Source organism: Ursus arctos, unplaced genomic scaffold, assembly GCF_023065955.2.
Source record: "Ursus arctos isolate Adak ecotype North America unplaced genomic scaffold, UrsArc2.0 scaffold_6, whole genome shotgun sequence".
NCBI lineage: Eukaryota > Metazoa > Chordata > Mammalia > Carnivora > Ursidae > Ursus > Ursus arctos.
Genome location: NW_026623078.1, coordinates 10973387 through 10994880, shown reverse-complemented (window position 1 = coordinate 10994880; position 21494 = coordinate 10973387). Strand labels below are relative to the sequence as shown.

At 34.0% G+C, this 21494-nt stretch overlaps 1 pseudogene; it reads right to left on the bottom strand.

Annotated features, from left to right (window-relative positions):
- Positions 1-14004: 14004 nt before the first annotated feature.
- LOC113268139 (programmed cell death protein 10-like) lies at positions 14005-14628 on the bottom strand (annotated as a pseudogene).
- Between the last annotated feature and the right edge of the window lie 6866 nt (positions 14629-21494).

Here is a 21494-nt window from a genome sequence, read left to right as displayed (position 1 = left end):
CTAAACTATGGAAAGAGCCCAGATGTCCATCGACAGATGAATGGATAAAGAAGATGTGGCATATGTATACAAAAGAATACTACTCAGCAATCAAAAAATGAAATCCTGCCATTTACAACGATGTGGATGGAACTAGGAGGTATTATGCTAAGCAAAATAAGTCAGTCAGAGAAAAACAATTACCATATGATCTTACTCATATGTGGAATTTAAGAAACTAAACAGGATCATAGGAAGAGAGGAAAAAATAAAACATGTTGCAATCAGAGAGGGAGACAAGCTATAGAATTCTCTTAATCATAGGAAACAAACAGGGTTGCTGGAGGGGATGGTGGTGGAAGGATGGGGTAAATGGGTGATGGACATTAAGGAGAGCACGTGATGTAATGAGTACTGGGTATTATAGAAGACTGATGAATCACTGATTTCTACCTCTGAAACTAATAATACATTATAGGTTAATTAATTGAATTTAAATTTTTAAAAAAGCAAAAAAAAAAGTATATATGATTAATACCATAAGAGCTCTAATGGGGAAAAGGCAGACAATATGCAGGAACATATAGGTAGTGTAAGCAGGGAGATAGAAACTTTCAGAATGAAAGAAAAGAAAATGCTAAAAATAAAAAGCACTCAACAAAAATGAAAATGCTTTTGTTGCGCTCATCAACAGAATAGAAGAATCCAAGGAAAGATTCAGTAAACTTAGAAGATAGCTGAGAGTAGGCTTCCTTAACTGAAATGCGAACACGTAAAATAGGAATTCAGAGCAGAACATCTTCGAACTCTGGGATGATTTCAAAAGGTATAAAATACATACAATTGGAAACAGGGAAGCGGAATAAAGAGAGAAAGTAAAGAAAAATGTTTGAAACAATAAGGGTAAGAATTTACAGTGGACTTATCAGGAGTCATCAGATTGGATTGAAGGAAAAAAATCAATCCAGAATTTAATAGTCAGAAAATTATCCTTCAAATGAGAAGGAGAAATGAAGGCTTAACAAATAAAATCTGAAGGATTTCCTTGCCAGTTGACATGCCCTGCAAAAAGCATTTACAAGAGCTCTTCAGGGAAAATGAAAATGATGCAACTCAGAAATTTGGGATCACTATAGGAAATGTTATAGAAGGAATAAATAAAAGTTAAATCAGGATTTATTTTCAAAGAAAACATCATTTTAATTTAAGTTGATATTATAGTACAATTTTAAGGTTTAAGCAATTCAAAACTAATTGAAAGACAAATACTTTATGGGAAGATTATTAGTCTTTATTTGTAATCAATATAATAATTGAAATGAGTCCTACAAAAATAAGCTTTAAAATTGATATGTACAGAAATTTAAAAAGAGAAAATCTAGAACATAGTTCATATTTATGATGGGGTTTTATTAAGTGAGGATCTCTTAATTAAACAACATCACAAGGGGCGCCTGGGTAGCGCAGTCGTTAAAGCGTCTGCCTTCGGCTCAGGGCGTGATCCTGGCGATCCGGGATCGAGTCCCACATCAGGCTCCTCCGCTGGGACCCTGCTTCTTCCTCTCCCACTCCCCCTGCTGTGTTCCCTCTCTCGCTGGCTGTCTCTCTGTCACATAAATAAATAAAATCTTTAAAAAAAAAAAAAACAACATCACAGAAAGAAAATATTTTAGATAATCCATCTTGCTTCCTTCTGTTGGGCACTTGGTTTTACTGAAATCCTATTTTCTATATAGACACACATCAGATCATGTCTAAGTTATCACTGTAACAATTTTATTAAAGAAATCATAAATCTAAATTTGAATCTTTCAGTGTGTTCTTAAGGCACAAAATTCACTTTCATTTGATTCATTTGAAAACCCAACATCTAACATAGCTGGAGTCATGCAGTAGATAAGTAGTAAATAATTGAAAAATGAATACTTACATGAGTGTATAAATACATACGCTTAGCCTAATGATAGCTCAATTATATCTTTCATTTTAGAGATAATATCCTCTTTTATTTTTGTGATGGATTTGTTACTACTACTTTTAAATCATTTCACTTGAGTTAAATAATCTGATTACTGAATTAGGAAGGGGGAAAAAACTCTTCTTGAATAAATGAGGTGCATATTTTAACAGATATTTAGAGTTATAAAGAATTTTATAAATAGTTGAGTTCAAGCCTCTCATTTTACAGATATACAGATAATACTTTTTACAGATAGCCAGAAAATACTTTTTATCAACTAAGTAAAGGATATTGAATTTTGCATGCAGATCATAGATGAGAGTTTAACTTACAATCTTTGATTAAGTACTGATTCTAGCAAATGGCCATAAGGAAATAAGATGCATAGATTCTTCAGTCCATTCAAATGAGCCACTTGGTTCCTGGAACTGATATAGTTGGTAAGAATTCAAATCCACTAGAAATAAGAGATTATATAAAAATTACTAGAGTGGAAGCTGAAAGAATTCCATCTACAGAAAAAGTTACACTATTTTGTATTTTTGCTTTTAAAGATATTATTAATTTATTTGTTAGAGAGAGAGAGAGAGGAAAAAAGCATAAGCAGGGGAACAGCAGGCAGAGGGACAAGCAGGCTCCCAGCTAAACAAGGAGCCCTATGCGGGACTCCATCCCAGGACCCTGGGATCATGACCTGAGCTGAAGGCAGATGTTTAACCGACAGAGCCACCCAAGCAGCCCATTATTTTGAACAAGTTATTTACCATTGTGAGTCTGTACCATAATATGTAAAACTGCATTAGAAGATTCCAAGTATCTGCTCAATTGCCAACCTTGCATGGCTTTTCATACCTATGCCATTATCAGTTAGTATATTCACAATGAAAGTGAATGTAGATGCAATATGAAACCATGTACAATAACTATTTCAGTTATACTCTTATGCTTATTGTTTTAAAAACAACATGAATCCCACAATACGTTAAAAGGGAATAAATACTCCAAATCCTGTGTTATCGTGTGCTACTATAATTTATTTTTGTCAGTGTATATGACAGAGTTGGTATGAACTAACAAACCTTGGGGACTGTTGTCTATGATTGATTGATTTTTTTTGAGAGAGATTGAGCACATGTGCACATGTGCAAGTTGGGGGAGGGGTAGAAGGAGTAGGAGAGCAAGCTCCATACCCAGCATAGAGCCTGATGTGGGACTTGATCTCACAACCCTGAGATCATGACCTGATCCAAAATCAAGAGTTGGACATTGCCCAGGCACCCTGCTGTCTATGATTTAATAGAAATCAGAAACTCTTAACATAACTGAATGTTCCATTGTGTAATAACAGAACGGGCCATAAAAATGACTGGAGCTACTCTTTCTCACATAGAATCTCATTACCTAGAAATGATTCAAAGTTGCTCTCTCTCTCTCTCTCTTTTTGTGATTAAATCCCTGCATAGTCTATGCTAATGAATGAAACAGAAACAAAGCCTTCACGAAGAGAAAATCACTGAGCCTCCCCACTACTACAAAGGTTATTGTAGTACTAGAATTGTCCGTTTACTTTTAACCTTTAGTATAAAAAATGTGGTGGAAAGAGAATATTCTGTACCATTTCCTTTTGGAATACTCAGGCAGTAATGTTTATTTCAATAATTTTTAATGACTGTCTTTTTATTCTAGTTTCATTATTTAGATTGCTCTCTTAGCAACACACTGTCTCAAACACATTCAAAGATATCATTTTGTTTGTATGAGCTCTCCAATGTTGTGCATGAGGATCTTTCATGTATATCTCTCCCTGTATTGCCCTTTTTATTCAGGGGAACATTTCATAAGCTAAGTAAAATAGTGTGAAGAAAAAAGCATCAAATTAAATTACAATTCTGGTTAAGCCAGTCAGAAATTCCTCCATTCTGACAGTCTCCCTTCCAGAGATGTTAAAAGTCTAGGAGATAGTGATGTAGTCCTTAAATTTTTTTTTTTTTTTTACTCTTTCTCTCTTCCTCTCTCTCATTTCTTTCACATACCAACAGCTGTTCCGAAGTCTCTTTCTTTTCTATGTTCCCTTTCCAAAATTCTCCATTACTTTGCTGCACCAGTAATCATGCTAGGAAGTATTTGTTAATAGCTATGTATCTTTCCCTATATTTCTCCTTTCTGGTGGTTGATTACCTTGATCAGTCTAGAAATGTCATAAAAATCAACTTCAGTCGAGAGTAGAAAAGCCCTACTGCCTACTCAAATGGGCTGAAATTATGAATATACACAGCTAATATATCTCAGATGATATTTATCTGATTAGTTTTCAAAATAAATATAATCATTTGATAAGTCAGTTCTGAATTTTCTATTACCTGATTGCTGTAACATTATTTGAGAGCTGCAGATTGACTCTATATTGAGTTAATATCCTATGGATCCTACTGGAGCCACTAAATGTTTCTCCATCTTTCTGAACACATCTGGAGTCATGGGAAGGGCTAGAGGTGAATGCCAGAGCATGAATAGACTCTCTTGCACCTCTTCAGAAGTACTTAAGGTTTGCTTTGTTTATTAGTTATCAAGCCACAGAATCCATAAGGAATACTTTGACTCTTGTGTGTGGTGTTCATAATTGAACAAAAAATTCCTTTGAATATTCTATCACAGGAAAATCTTTTTCCGTACTTCAAAAATCCTGTTTTGTTTTGTTTTTTTTTAAATCAAACTCAGGTTCACAAAAAAAAATAATTTACAAATCTCTGAAACAAAATGAAACTAGATAGAAACTCGTAAGACAGAAGATGGACAGGATGTGAATGGATGGTGTAAGGCAGACTGTTTCTAGAGAGATGGGCAGGTACTAGAGCTAATAGTAAATCCTTTTTTAAAGAAAATACATTGAGAGGGGCTCCTGGGTGGCTCAGCCACTTAAGCATCCAACTTTTGATTTTGGTTCAGGTCATGATCTCAGGGTCATGAGACTGAGTCCCAGATCGTCTCTGTGCTGGGCGTGGAGCTTGCTTAAGATTCTCTCTCTCTTCTCCTTCTGCTCTTCTTCTCTCCACACCCACTAAAAAAAAGAAAAAGAAAAAGAAAAAGAAAAAGAAAAGAAAAGAAAATACATTGAGAATACAAACTTTATACAAAGCACACATAAAGTGTAAATTTTTAAGGTGATGGCTAATGACATTTTTTTTAAATATTTTTGAAAGCTAAGTGAACTGTCTTTTAGTCTGGCACACACATACCACTGAACTATGGCAATTACAAAACTGGTGGGTTAAACAGTTTAAAAAATTCTTATTCCAGGAGAATATTGATTGTCCTGGGTAGCCAAAGAAGTTCTTCATTTCTCATTTTGCTGATGGAATAGCTTTCTGTAATTGACCCCAATCTCCAGACTCCCTCTCAAATTCCGGTACAAATCTAGTGCAATCACTGTTGCCTATATTCCCTCTACATGGGAAACAGGATAGTAAACTTCAAGCTCTTTAAAGGAGAAAAAGAAAACAGAAGTCTTTAAATGATTAAAATGATGTTCGTTTTGTTTTAATCTTAAACCTGGAGGTAGAGAAAATAATTTTAGAAGAGGGGCACCTGGGTGGCTCACTCAGTTAAGCAACCAACTCTTGGTTTCTGATCAGGTCTTAATCACGGTCATGAGATCCAGCCCAGTGTTGGGCTCCACACTCAGTGCAGAATGTGCTTCAGATTCTGACCCCCTCTCTCCACGGCGCTTCCCACCCTCTCTCAAATAAATAGATAAAATCTTTTAAAAAAAAGAATTTTAAAAGAAAAAAGTGATTTCTGGAAATGTTTAAAGATATAATGAAAGTGAAAATACAATCAGATTAGAAAAAGAATTTCTTCTAGAACATGACCCTACCTAAGATAAGAAGATTTGGCTGCTGTTAGGTGATTAAAGACTTCTCAAAGGGTTTAATCTGAAAATCACACTTCGTCACAGGAGAAACAATGAGAACAGTAACTGGAAAGTGCGGAGGATAGGAATCAAAATCAACATTAAATGTTTTCTTTTTATTTCCTGATTCTATTACAATTTATTATCAGTAGCAATATGTTTTCCATTAACTGTTTCCCACTTAAAATAATGCCTTAAGCCATTCAAATTTTTCCTTTTCCATGAGCACTTTTTCCTTTAAATTTCCAAACACCCACCTCTAAGTTAGAACCATCTGAAAAAAATTCTTACAAGGAGGTAAGAAATGTTAACTGCCTCTCTGAGGAATTATAATCAAAGGCCAAATTTGCGAAGAAAAAGAGAGAAAGATGGATCCCAATATATTGAGTCTGAGGCTGTAATTACTAAAAGAAAAGGAAAGCTGACTGGGTCTCTGGGGTTTGTTGTAAAGAAAAAGAAGCAGCAAAGCAGTTTTGGGCTTGAAAATTAGTCCTACAGCTTAATTACAGTACAAAGATGTAGGACTCCTTGACAGTCATCTTGAGACATTTTTATGTCAGTAAAGCTTATATGCATGCAATTTTTTGCCTTTAAAAATTTTGTATGAAAATAATGAAAATCACAGAAGACAAAGTAAAAAAGAGAGAAAAAGAGAAAGTAAAAAAGAAGAGAAAGAGAAAGAAAATACGATTCCGGGGGGCGCCTGGGTGGCACAGCGGTTAAGCGTCTGCCTTCGGCTCAGGGCGTGATCCTGGCGTTCTGGGATCGAGCCCCACATCAGGCTCCTCTGCTATGATCCTGCTTCTTCCTCTCCCACTCCCCCTGCTTGTGTTCCCTCTCTCGCTGGCTGTCTCTATCTCTGTCGAATAAATAAATAAAATCTTTAAAAAAAAAAAAAAAGAAAATACGATTCCATTTTCTATTTTGCTATATAAAGTAGGAAGTAAAAGTTTTCTCCATTTCTGAGCTTCCTTTTCCATCCCATTGGCAACTATATTTAAATGTTCACTTTTTATAAACAATAAAAAATGGAAATTAAGAAAACAACTCAGAGTGTTATATTAAAAAGAACACAACCACTCAAGAATAAATTTATGCAAGACAGTATAAAACTTGCTCACTGAAAACTACAAAATACTGCTGAAAGAAATTAAAGAAGATAATGGAAAGATATCTTGTATTCATAGATTAGATTTCATTTGTTAAGATGGTAATATTCCTCAAAGCCATTTTAGATTTAATGTAATTCCTATGAAAATCTCAAAAGTCTTTTTTACAGATTGGAAAATTTGATGCTAAAATTTGTATGGAATTTCAAGGCACCCTGGATAGCAAAAAGAGTCTCAAAAAGAAGAAAAATGCTGGAGGACACACATTTCCATTTCATACTTTTTTACAAAACGACAGTACTCAAGAGAATGTGGTACTGATTTTGGCAAAGGTGCTAAGGTCATTCAATGGGAAAGAAAGCGTCTCATCAACAAATGGTGTTGGAACAACTATATAGTCACATGCAAAAGAATGAAGTTGTATCTACACCTCACACTTCATAGAAAAGTTAACACAAAATTAAAGACATAAGCATAAAAACTAAAACATTAAAACTCTTGTGGAAAACATGGGTTAAATCTTTATGACCTTGGATCTGACATTTTTTTTTTTTAGGTATAACACTAAAAGAACAAGTAATAATTTTTGAAAAGATAAATTAGACTTCATCAAAACTGTTGCTCATCAAAGGATAATTTTACAGAGAATGAAATGAAAAGATAACCTACGGAATAGGGGAAATGTTTGCAAATTGTATATCTGGCAAAGGTCTATTAGCCAGAATTTACATATATTTAAAACTAGCATTGACAAGGCTCTGTAGAAATTGAAACTGTTATACATTGCTGTTTGGAAAGTAAAGTTGTGCAGCATTGTGGAAAACACTTTTGCAATTCCTAAATAAGTTAAACATAGAATTAAAATATCATCAATTCCACATCTAATTATATATATAAAATAATTCAAAGCAAGTCTTCAAACAAAAATTGTACAAGAATGTTTGTAACAAATCTAATCACAATGGCAAAGGCAGAAAAACCTAAATGTCCATCAACGGACAGATTAACCTAATGTAGAACAACCGTACAACAGACTATTACTCAGCTATAAAAATGAGGTTCTGATACTTGCAACAAATGGATAAATCTTGAAAACATTATGCTGAGTGAAAGGAAGCAAACACAAAAACCACATATTATATGATTATATTTTATGAAATATCCAGAATAAGCAAATTCATATTGACAGAAAACAGATTAGTGGTTGCCAGGGACTTTGGGGAGAGGTGAGGGAAGGAATAAGGGCATGACTATTTAATGAGTATGGAGTTGTGGGGGGCAATGATAAAACCTTTTGGAAATGGATAATGATGATTGTCATACAACACTATGAATGTATTAAATGCCACTGAATTGTACACTGTAGAATGGTTAAAATGGTAAATTGTATGATTTACCACAATAAAAACATGAATGATATTTTGTTCTTTATGTTGTTATAATTTTATCAAGATTTCTAAAGATCCATCTAATTCTATCTATATCAATCCATGTACATGTATACATTGTTCTGTCAATTTGCTTTTATTTCCTAGAAATATCTCTTGAACATCTTTCCAGCATAGTTCCATATGGGTGGATCAAGTTTATTCACTACATAGAAAATAACATTCTATTGTAGGAATGTACCATATACCTTTTACCATAAGGTGTAAGTCTCATGTTGAAGACATTGTGATAGAAAGACAGGAGGAATTTTGTCCTTTAATGATCACCATGTTGCCATATCAGTTTTGGACAACTTCTAGAATTCTCTAGAATTATTTTACATGATAAAGAAATATACTATCTTGTATAAGCTCTCCTTACTTTGGTGTTCTGTCAGTTACAGTTAAACCCAATGTTCCTTTTTATTTCATTACTAAGCTACAATGAGAATTTTTACCAAAACCTCTATTCATTTGTGTCATGATTTCTATAGAATAGAATGGTAGTAGTTGGTTGGACTACAAAACTAGATTCAACAAGTTTGCACTAATTTACACTCCAGGTAACTGTGCATGTGCCCATTTCCCACATATTTGCTGTCACTATATATTTTCCAATCTTAAATAATGTTTTTCAATCTAATGAAAAGAGAATTTTATCTCCTTTTTAATACTTGTAGATTTGAATTTCCTTAATTATTGGTGGAGTTGTGTAACACCCTGGGTTTACTGTTTACTTTCATTTCTTCAAAAAGTACTTGGTCATACCTTATAAGAATTAGTTTTGTGTAAAACAATGACTGGTCATTCTCATGAGGCTGTGGTCCTCTGGAAGCTTGCCAGGGATTGTTTGAACTATTATGCCCTTACGACACATGTCCAGAGGTTGGCATAATGTTAGCTGGGGGAATAGTGATGGCTCTGTCCCATACATTTCACCTGCCAGCAGATGAGTCTGGGATTCTTTACAAATTGCTTTTATTCCAAAAGTAGAAAAGCTAACCAAAGCAGTTGAAGAGCGGCTCTAATGCCTTCTGGAACCTGCATCATGTGACCTTGAACTATATCCTGCATCCAAAGCAAGTCACAAAGCCAGACAAGGTGCAAAAGTAGGGATATTATCTCTGTGTATTGGTGGAAGAGTGAGTAAAATACTGTGGCCATTTGTACATGTCATTTGTATAGTTATCAAGTGGATTGTTAAAATTCTTACTAATCTAGTCTTTGCATATTAGGAAAACTAAACTCTTCATCTACCATATAACTTGCAAATATTTTCTCTTTTTCACATGTTTCTACTTTTTTTAAAGATTTTATTTATTTATTCAACAGAGATAGAGACAGCCAGCGAGAGAGGGAACACAAGCAGGGGGAGTGGGAGAGGAAGAAGCAGGCTCATAGCAGAAGAGCCTGATGTGGGGCTCGATCCCAGATCGCCGGGATCATGCCCTGAGCCGAAGGCAGATGCTTAACCGCTGTGCCACCCAGGCACCCCGTCACATGTTTCTATTTTAAACTTTACCTAATGCAACTTTCACTTTATAAGTTCTTATAATTATTAGTATCTGTATTTGTCTTATTTTTACTTTATGGTTATATATATATTTTTTTCCAGACAAGACTACTCATATCCCAATATGGCAACAAAAAAGTATTTTCTGTTTGTTTCTAATAATTTTATTGATTTTTAGAAGTCACCTTGGTCTATACATTATCATTTACAATCTCAGAAAAAGAAATTCCTGGATGAATAAAGTAGATCATTTATAAACTGACCACCCAGATGTTTTTCATTCTGTCTTCCAGTAAACCTAAGCAGAGGGGAAAATGACTCCTGAAAAGCATTCTTCACTACTAGACTCCTGGGATAGATATGCAAATATACTTGCCATAAAGTGAATATATCTGTCCCCCTGCGAGAGTGCTTGAGGTCAGCCTGGCAGACACAATAGTTCTATAGCAGCAGGCAGCTTACTGGCTCCTTTAGGGATACATAGCCCACAAAACAGCTGTGCTCCATCAACTAGAGACATTATGTCTGTATCTGTGGGGTGAGGACAGAGTTGGTGCCAATGACACTCATGCCCTATAACGGGTGAACAGCTGCTTCTGTGAAGTAATTAAAGCTGGGCCCGGCCTCCTCATTCTGCTCTGGTACTTTGATGCATCAATCACAATCTCAGATTCACCAAAATCTGCTGCATTATTCCCTTGAATAAATCAGAGGCATATGCATTTTACATGGCAGGAAACCAAAATTAGCAGCATTTTATCATAGCTTCATATGCCAAGCTCCCTAGATATTGATTAGCCTCTCAGACTTATCTAGTGTCTGCCTTAAAATTTTTATTAAATTCAAGAATGCTTTACAAAACAATTATAAGAACTCAGATAATCCCATGTAATATATTATTTCATTAAAACATATAAGTGTGTAAAAACTTTGTTCTAAATAAGCATTACTTTAAGGCTTCTTTATTAGCAGTTGAATTATTTTTTTTAAATTTAATTATCAGTGTATTGAAAAACAAAATCTAAATGTCTTAGGAGAAAATTCTCTAGAAAAACAAATTGCCTCTTTTTGTTGTTAAGCTTTTATTCTTTCGTACTTTGGCCTATAATTCAGTAATGCCAGACTTTGCAAAGATGACTTATCCTTAAGTATTGAAATTTTTAACACTGAAACTTAAAAATTGCAAAATTAGTAGACATGCTTTGATAGTAAACAAGTGTCAGTGAAGTGTGCATTTAGAATAGATGACACTTTAGACTAGCAGTGTTCTCCTTAAGTTGCAGAATAGATCATTTAATAAATGGATCCATGGTGATATAGGATCAATAAATATCTGCTCAATGGAAATTAAACATTTCACTTGCCAGAAGTATTTGCTTTCTGAAGTCAAATTCTTCATTTTCAGAGTCATTATGTGCTCTTAATTCTACAAGGAAACTAAATGCTTGCAGAATGCAAATAGGTAAGGTCATTCACTATCTACCATTTCACTAGTTTCTCTAATTCCCTTCCCTGAAAATCACCTGCTATTCCTGGGATTGGCAAATCCGGAAGGGAAAATAGCTCAGTATAAATGGGGCAGTTCATAACTATTAAAGACATTTAAAACCAAGGGCAAATAATAAAGTGGCCACTTAGCTCTTCTATACCATATAATTTTAATTCCAACTGCTAACACCAGGCAATTAGAGATACATTTTTTTTTTTTTGTCAGCATGGATTACAGTAAAGACAAAGCCATTTTGGATTGATAAAACTAAGAAAAATAAGGCAAATCTCATGGTGACTTTCAAAATTTTTGCACAATCTGTGCAAAGGGATACCTTAAAGTAGTCTGTAGGAAAAGAAATTAACACAACAATTTTATAATCCCAAGGATGTTATTAGAGGAGCTGAACATATATACTGAAAAATGATCATAAAAATTTGGGGGAAGCCTCTAATGAGGATAGAGAAGCTGCGATAGATGGGCATAGTGATTTGGTAGTACAGGGGAGGAGGTTGCCTTTCACTTCACATAATTTGATGGGCAAGATATCTTCACATGGATTCAAGTAACAGATATCCCGTTACAGGGATAAAATCACAAAGATAAACACAAAGTTCATCAGTAAATAGAAATAATTAAAAAAAGAGTTGACATTTCTACCGAGCATGTATGTTTGTACTCACAGTTATTTAAAATTAAATATCAGTTGACAAGCACTTTGCATTAAATGCTCATTTCCATTTTTCCTTAAATATCGACAAAATCAGGTTCTTCTTCATATAATTTTCAATGCATATGCTGAAATTTAATTAACAACTATACTAGCATATGTTAGCAGTATTAAGCATTTGTATATACAAATTAAATATATTTTTGATTTAACTGCTTCTACAACTTGAATTTGATTGAGTTAACTTCTTTTCCACTCTCAGTCTTAGAAAATAAATCACAAAGTGTTGGATAAAAAGTGTTACATGTTCTTGGTCTAAATCTTCATGCCAAACATTTATTATCAGAAACGATGGTTAGAAAAAAAATAACTTGAATGGATTTCTGTTTTTTCACCTTCTCTGAGGAAAAAATGATCCAAAATAAACAAATGAAAAAACAGACTTGGACATTTTATAGATTCTCTTGACAAATCCTCCAGTTTTGTTTTGTTTTATTCATCATGCTTCCAGTTTCTCCTATAGAAGTGATCTTACATAATAAGTAGGATATGCCTATGTGAACCAGTTTTTTTTTTAATAATGAAATGTGAACAGAAGAATTTATACAGCTTCTAATTTATATCTAATTTAAATACAAGTTAGTCTGAAACTTATCTCTCTTTTTTCCCACCTGGATGTGAATCTGAGCCATCTTGGATTCCAACAAAGTAAATACCCCAAAAAAATGATAAAGGAAAAGATGAAAAGAATTTCATGTATTAGAGCTGCCTATCTGCTCTGGGCCATAAAACTACCTCCAAACTCTCATTACAGAAAGAAATAAACATTAATCTTTTTTCAGGACACTCAGGATTTCTTTGTTTTGGCAACATAAACTAAAAACTTGTCAGTAAATCTTCCTGTCAGTAGGTATATTATTTCTATTTCTTTTTACACCTACTTTGACAGATTTAATTTTAGTTATCCTCAGGCTTCAGGACATCTATAACTTCCTCAAGAATTCACTCCTGGCTCCCAAAATTTGGGTATGATAGTTGAACTCCAATATACCCCTTTACAGAATTTAAGAAAAAAAAATTTTTAAAACCATTATTAAGAAGATTTTATTTATTTATTTGTCAGAGAAAGAAAGAGAGTGCACAAGCAGGGAGAGCAGCAGGCAGAGGGAGAAGCAGGCTCCCTGCTGAGCAAGGAGTGGGACTCAGGACTGGATCCCAAGACCTCGGGATCATGACCTGAACCAAAGGCAGTTGCTTAACCGAGTGAGCCACCCAGCATCTCAATTAAAAAATTCTTTAATAGAGTAGTAATTGACAGATTTTCTTATTATTCTTTTCCAGTTTTGATTGGTTATCTTTTTTAAACAAATGGAGCCTATTTATTGACTATTACCAACTACTGTTAAATACATGATCTTACAACTTATGCTCAAGTTAAAATGTCAGAACCAAACACCAACATTTTCAACACTTTTAAAGAATATTATATAATGACACATTAAGATGTAGATTCTTTTGGCCTATAATTCTTTAAATAATTATAATAGGGGACACCTGGGTGGCTCAGACAATTAAGCATCTGCCTTTGGCTCAGGTCATGATCCTAGGGTCCTGGGATCAAATCCCACATCAGGCTCCTTGTTCAGCAGAAGCCTGCTTCTCCATCTGCCTGCTGCTCCCCCTGTTTGTGCACTCTCTCTTTCTGTCTAATAAATAAATAAAATCTTTAAAAAATGATAATAGTAAAAATAATGCAAAATTTTCAGTGTGAGATTATGATTAAAGTACATTTTACAAAGATGTGGTACAAAAGGGCAATACTCCCATTCTAGATCCTGGATTCCATCTCTTCAGAAAAGATTAATCATTTTTAGAGTCAAACATTAAAATTTACAAATAAAGGCAGCTCAATACTATCACTGAGAAGTATATCTATTAACATAAATTTCAGGCCACAATTTTGAAGATCTGAAGTATTGAATTGGTTTAATGAAGTAGTTAGTAGGAACTTTTGAAAATTTTATTGCTTTGCCACTTTTTGGGGGTATATACATTTTTCAGGGTACCACTGAATTTTTTGAGTTTTTTATAAATTTTTTCTTTTGGTGTTCCAATTCCCTATGGTTCTATTTTGATATTTCCTGAAGACATTATTCACTATACCAAAAAGTTATTTTATTGCACTATTTATATCCTTGTCTGCAGAAGCATCACTCTGTCATTGATACAAACTGAAATTTTACTGATTATTATTTGTGCCTTTTCATTTAGATCCTGGAAATCTGGCTCTGGTAGCTCAATCTTTTATACTCTTTTATATCATCAGCTGCCATACCAAGAAGGGACTTTGTGAAGTTGACTTCTAGACTTAATTTCTCTAAAATTTTCAAAAATGATGTCTTGCATAAGGCCAGAGTTCTCTTTGTCAACCTAATGAAAGCCACTCGCAGGTGTCTTAGCTTCAGACAAATTTACTTTTTCTAAGCTTACCAGCTTATTATAAAGAATATAACTCAGGAAAAGCCAGATGGAAAAATGTATATGTGGAGGGCAGGAACAGGGAGCTTCCATGCCCTCTCTGTGTACACCACTCTCCCAGTGTTTCAATGTACTTACCAACCCAGAGGTTCTGGTTATCTTTTCCTGGAAGGAGACAGAAAGATAGAAAGAAAGAGAATTAAAGAGATGTAGCTAAAGTTGCACTGAGAAGAAAGCGATAGTCTTTTTTTTTTTTTAAGAGAAAGATAAGGGGTGGTGGGGAGAGGGAGAGAGAGAATCTTAGGTGGGCCCCATGCTGGGCATAGAGCCCAATGTGGGGCTCAATCTCACAACCCTAAAATCATGACCAGAACCGAAACTGAGTCAGATGCTTAACTAACAGCCATCCAGGCACCCAAGAAATTGAGTCATTTTCTTTTTTAAAGATTTATTTATTTATGAGAGAGAAAGAGAGAGAGAGAGAGAGAATATGAGTGGGAAGGGCAGGTGGAAAGGGAGAAAAAGTCTCAACCAGACTCTGCACTGAGCATGGAACCTGATGGGGGCTTGATCTCATGACCATGAGATCATGACCTGAGCTGAAACCAAGAGTCAGACAATCAACCAATGGTGTCACCCAGGCACCCCAAAATTGATAGTCTTAAAAGTATACTACCATCAAGTGGGGATTAGATGAGAAATGGAAACCTGGTTCAATATTTGACAATTCCATTAGTGTAGCTCACCATATTAACAAACGAATTAAGGAAAATTGCATGATCATCTCAACAGATACAGAAGAAAAATTTGAAAAAAATAATATCCATTTGTAATAAAAACTCTCAATACACTAGGATTAGAAGGGAGGTCTCTTACACTGAAAAGATAATCTACAAAAAAAAGTACAGATAAAATAATATTCAGTTGTGCAAAGCTGAATACCCCCTCCTAAGATCAGAAATTGGCAATATATGCTCTCAACACTTCTTTCAGCATCATACCTGAATTCCAAGCCAGTGCCATAAGGCAAGACAAAAACTTACAGGTGAAAGATTTAAATAGCACAAATATAACTCTATTCACAAATGACATGATTATCTACATAGAATATCCCATGTAACCCATAAAAAATGTTTCTAAACTTATGAGTTTAACAAGTTGGCCAAATACAAGATAAATACACAAAAACTACTGCAAAAGTAATATACAACTATAAATCTATTTTAAAGTGTCATTTACAAAAGCACCAAAAATACTTACAAACTATATGCAGGATCTTTATTGTTTAGAGCTGTAAAACACTGTTGAAAGAACCCTAGGACAATTTAAGTAAGTGGAGCACTATATCATATTCATGAATTGAAAAACTAAATATTTTGTGGTTCCATGTTCTCTTCAAATCAATATATTGATTCAATTCAATCTTCATAAAAATCACAGCACCCCCCTTCAGTTACTGAGACATGAAAAAAAAATATATGGAAATGTGGAAGAAATTAAAACAGTCAAAACAGTTTTGTGAAAGAACAAATTTGCCAAACAATACTGGGTTTCAAGACTCCTCTTAAGGCTACAGTAATCAAGACAGCTTGGTATTTTTAAAGAGATTGACACTTGTATAAGTAAAGCTTCATGGAGAGTCTAAAAAATGATCCAAACAATATATTCAACGAGTTTTTGGCAAAGGTGCAAAGAAAGGCAATTCAATGGAGAAATGGTCCTGGAACATTTGGACATTCATACACACACAAAAAAAATTCGTCCCTAATACTTATTATCATATATATGTGTATATAAATACACACACACAAACATACACATAGTTGAAAATAGATCATAGAACCAAATGCAAAACAGAAAACTATACAATTTTGTTTAGGAAAAAGACATGAAAATCTATCTGTGATTCTAAGTTATACCAAGAGTTCAGATGTAACACCAAAATCACAGTCCATTAAAAAAGAAAAGTTGATAAACTCTCTTAATCAATTAAAACTTTTGATCTGTGACTGTGTTAAGAAAATGATTAAAAATAAGCCACACATAGGGTGTCTGGGTGGCTCGGTCGGTTGAGCAACCAACTCTTGATTTTGGTTCAGGTCATGATCCCAGGGTCCTGTGGTTGAGCCCTGTGTTAGGCTCCATACTCAGTGAGGAGTCTGCTGGAGATTCTCCCCCTCCCAATCCCTCTGCTCTCGTGTGCACTCTCTCTCTCTCAAATAAATAAATCTTAAAATAAATAAGCCACACACTATGAAAAAAATTTGCAAGTCATATATCTGACAAAGAATGTGTTTCCAACATAGGTAAATAATTCTCTCAAGTCAACAATAAGAAAACAAATAATGCAACCAAAAACAGGGTAAAAGACTTAAGAACATTATAAAGAAATATAACAGTGCAAATAAACACATGAAGGGATGCTCAACATCATTGGTCATTAGGGAAATGCAAATTGAAACCACATTCAGATAGCACTACACAAATAATTATACCAAGTACTGGTGACACTGAGGAGCAAATGAAACATACACACATTACCGAATGAATGAAAATTGGCAGTGTTATGAAATTGAAAATACTTGGTGATTTCCTATAAAGTTAAACAATGATATAACAGAAATATTGCTTCAGTTTGATCAAGAGAAGTAAAATATTATGTTTACACAAAATCCTCTATTTAATGTTCATAACAGCTAAGTTCATAACTGTCAAAAGTCTGGAAACAATTCATGCATCCTTCAGGTGTTAAATGGAAAAACAAACTGTGGTACATCCATGGAATATTCCCCACCAATGAAAATGAAAACCAATATTGATACATGAAGCAACATGGATGAATATCAAGTGCATTATGCCAAGTGAAAGATACAAGACTCAAAGAGTCTTTACATATGTTCACTAATGTGACATTCTGGGAAATGCAAAATTGTGGATGAACAACAGATCAGTGGTTGCCAGGGGTCATGTGTAGCTGAGGGTTTGACTAAAATGGTAGGTAAGCTTGGTGGAGAGTTTTGGGGTGATGAAACCACTTGGTATATTGACTGTGTGTGTCTGGATTCTTTCTAATATATATTTTGTTTGTTTTTAAAGTTTGCCTTTTATTCAAAAATTTAAATTTATTGGCAAAAAGTTGTTTTAATATCCAGTCATTTCCCCTTTAATACAGTAGTAGTTATAGCATCATTTCCTTGATATTGGTAACAGGTGCCTTCCCTCTTGGTTTCACTTTCAAAGACCCAATTCCTGACTTTGTTAACTTTCTGCACTGGGTGTTAGGGTTTTTTTCTGTTTATTATATATTTATGTTTTATTTAGAAATAATTTATATGCACTGAAATTCATAGATCTTAACTATACACTAATGAAATTTGTCAGATGAATATACAAGTTCCCACATCCTAATCAAAATATAAAATATTTTATTACCTCCAGAAATATCCTCATGTCCTATCACAAATTATGTCACCTCTCAGACACAGTCACTATTCTGATTTCAGTCACTTTGGTGAAATCTTGCCCAGTTTTGAATTTAATATAAATGGAATTATACAACATGTTCTCTTTTTTATGTCTATATTATTTTGATCACTCATGCCTCTGATATTCATACATGTTGTGTCATATATTCACATTAATATTTTTATTGTTGAGTGATATTATATTGTGTGAATATACAATCACATGCTCATCCATTCACCTGTCTATGGGAATTTCAGTTGCTTTTAGTTTTTGGCTATTATAATTACAGTCGCTATGTCGTTCTTGAAGAAAGGTCCCCCCTCCCTTTACTAAATACAAGTAGCAGAAATGTGGGCAATATGCAAATGTGTATTTGGATTTATAAGAAGTGCCAAGCTGTTTCTGAAGTGGATGTAATATTTTAGACTATCATTAACATTGTATGAAAATACCTGTTCCATAGCCTAGCTAATATACAGTATTGTAGGTCCTTTTAATGTTAAATTCTTTAATGGGTATGAAGTCATATGTGTGCTTTTAATTTATATTAGCCAGATAACTAATGATGTTGGGCTATTTCATGTACTTATTGATCATTTTCTTATATTCTTTGTGAAGATTTGTTCAATCTATTGCCCATATTTAAGTGATTTATCTATTGTTGTTTTGTCACAATTTTTTGTGTGAATATTCATTGATTGAGAAAATTCTTCTTTGGACTTATAAAATAACATAAAAAATCCCCTCTTCTTTTTTTCAGAGTTTATAAAAATTTGATATTATTTTATGTAAATTCTTGGTAGAATTTAGAAGTGAAGATATTTGACCACAAATTTTAATTACAAATTCAATTTCTTTTATGGATTTTTTTTAATGTTATCACCTGTCAGTTTTGTTTTTTTATTTTGTCATGTGTTGGTTTCAGTAAGTTGTGTCTTTCAAGGTACATGTCCATGTCAGTTAAGCTGTAGGATATTGATAAAATTTTCAAACAATTCCCTTCTTATTTTTTAATGTCTGTAAGATCTTTCATGAAATTCTCTCCTTCATTTCTGGTATTCTTCACTTATGTTTCCCTTCTATTTTTTTTTTTTTTTTTGGTGATTTGTCTTGGTTATGGGATTTTATAATTTGTAATTTTTTCATGTAACTTACTTTTAACTTTATTGATTTTTTCCTGTTATTTGGCTGTATTTTATGTCACTGACATTTGTTATTATCTTATTACTTACTTTAAATTTAATTTGATCTTTACTTTTAAACTAGCTTAATAAGTTAGAAGGTTAAATATCTAATTTAAAATCATCCTTAAAAAATAAAAACGTTTATTTTTCTAATATAAATATCAACATCCTTAAGTTTCCCTCTGATGTTTACTTTAGTTATATTCCATAATTTTTATAAAATCAATTTATTTTTATTTTTTTATTATGATATGTTGGTCACCATACAGTGCATCATTAGTTTTTGATGTAGTGTTCCATGATTCATTGTTTGTGTGTAACACCCATTGTTCCATGCAATATGTGCCCTCCTTAACACCCTTCGCCGGGCTAGCCCATCCCCCCACCCCCTCCCCTCTAAAATCCTCGGTTTGTTTCCCAGAGTCCATAGTCTCTTGTGGTTCATCTCTCCCTCTGGTTACCCTCCTTCATTTTTCCCTTCCTTCTCCTTACAATCTCCCTGTTATTCCTCATGTTCCACAAATGAATGAAACCATATAATTGTCTTTCTCTGCTTGACTTACTTCACTTAGCATAATTTTTAAAGCAGTTTTAAGTGTACAGAAAAACTGATTGGAAAATACAGAGAGTTCCCATGTACCTTCCTTCCTAACCACGTACATGGTTTCCACTCTTATTTATATCTTGTATTAGTGTGGTACATTTGCTGCAAATGATGAACCACTATTGACATAATATTATTAACTAAAGTCCATAGTTTATATTAGTTTATATCATATTCTTTGTGTTGTACATTCTATGGTTTTTGGAATATGAATAATGGTATATGTCCATTTGTACCATACAGATTAGTTTCACTGCCCTAAAAATCCCCTGTACTCCACTGAGTCCCCTTCCTTCCTCATCCCAAGCCCCTGGCAACCACTGATTTTTTGCTATCTCCATAGCTTAGCCTTTTCTGAAAGGTCATATTGTCGGAATCATACAGTATGTAGCCTTTTCAGAGTAGCTGCTTTCACTTAGTAATATGTTTTTAAAGTTCCTCCATGTTTTCCTGTGATTTAATAGCTCATTTTTTGTTTGGCTTTAAAAATTTTTATTTTAATTCCAATTAGTTAACATACAGTGTATGTTGGTCTCAGGCATACAATATAGTGATTCAACACTTCCATACAACACCCGGTGCTCATTCTTAATCCCTATCACCTATTTAACCCATCTCCCACCCACCTTCCTTCCGGAAATCATCAGTTTGTCCTCTGTAGTTAAGTCTGTTTCTTGGTTTGCCTCTCTCTCTTTTCCCCCCTTTTATTTGTTTATTTTGTCTCTTAAATTCCACATATGAGAGAAATCATATCTTACTTGTCTTTCTCTGACTAACTTATTTTGCTTAGCATAATACTCTCTAGCTCTATACACATTGTTGCAAAAGGCAAGATTTCATTCTTTTTGATGGCAGAGTAATATTCAATTGTAGATATATACACTGCATCTCTTTATCCTTTCATCAGTCGATGGACACATGGGCTGTTTCCATAGAACAATATTCCCTTGTAGGAATGCACCACAGTTTCATTTATTCACCTACTGAAAGATACCTTGGTTGCTTCCAACTCTGACAATTATGAATAAAGCTTCTGTAAGCTTTTATGTGCAGCTTTTGTGTGGACCCATTTTATTTGGGTAAATACGAAGGAACACTCTTGATGGATCATATGGTAAAAATACATTTAATTTTTTACAAGAAACAAACAGTCTTCCAAAATGTTCCATTTGCATTCCCACCAACAATGAATGAGAGTTTCTGTTGCTTCACAGCCTCACCAGGATTTCATGGTTGTCAGTATTTTGAATTTTAGCAACTTTATAGGTAGGTAGTGGGCATCCTGTTTTTGTTTTGTCAATTATCTAATGGCATATGCTGTTGAGCATGTTTTCATATTTGTATTTTCCAACAGTATAGTTTCTTTGCTCAGATCTTTTACATATTTTAATATATATTTTTTCATATTATTGAGTCTTAAGAGTCTGTGTATTTTAGGGGCACCTGGGTGGCTCAGTTGGTTAAGCACCTGCCTTTGGCTTGGGTCATGATCCCAGGGTCCTGGGATCAAGCCTCATGTCAGGCTCACTGCTCAACTGGGAGCCTGCTTCTCCTTTTCCTCCTTGTTCATATTCTCTCTTGCTATCTCTGTCTCTCTCCCTCTCTCTCAAATAAATAAATAAAGTCTCAAAAAATAAAATTTCTTTGTGTATTTTGGATACCAGTCCATTATCAGCTATGTTTCTTTGCAAATCATTCTCCCTGTA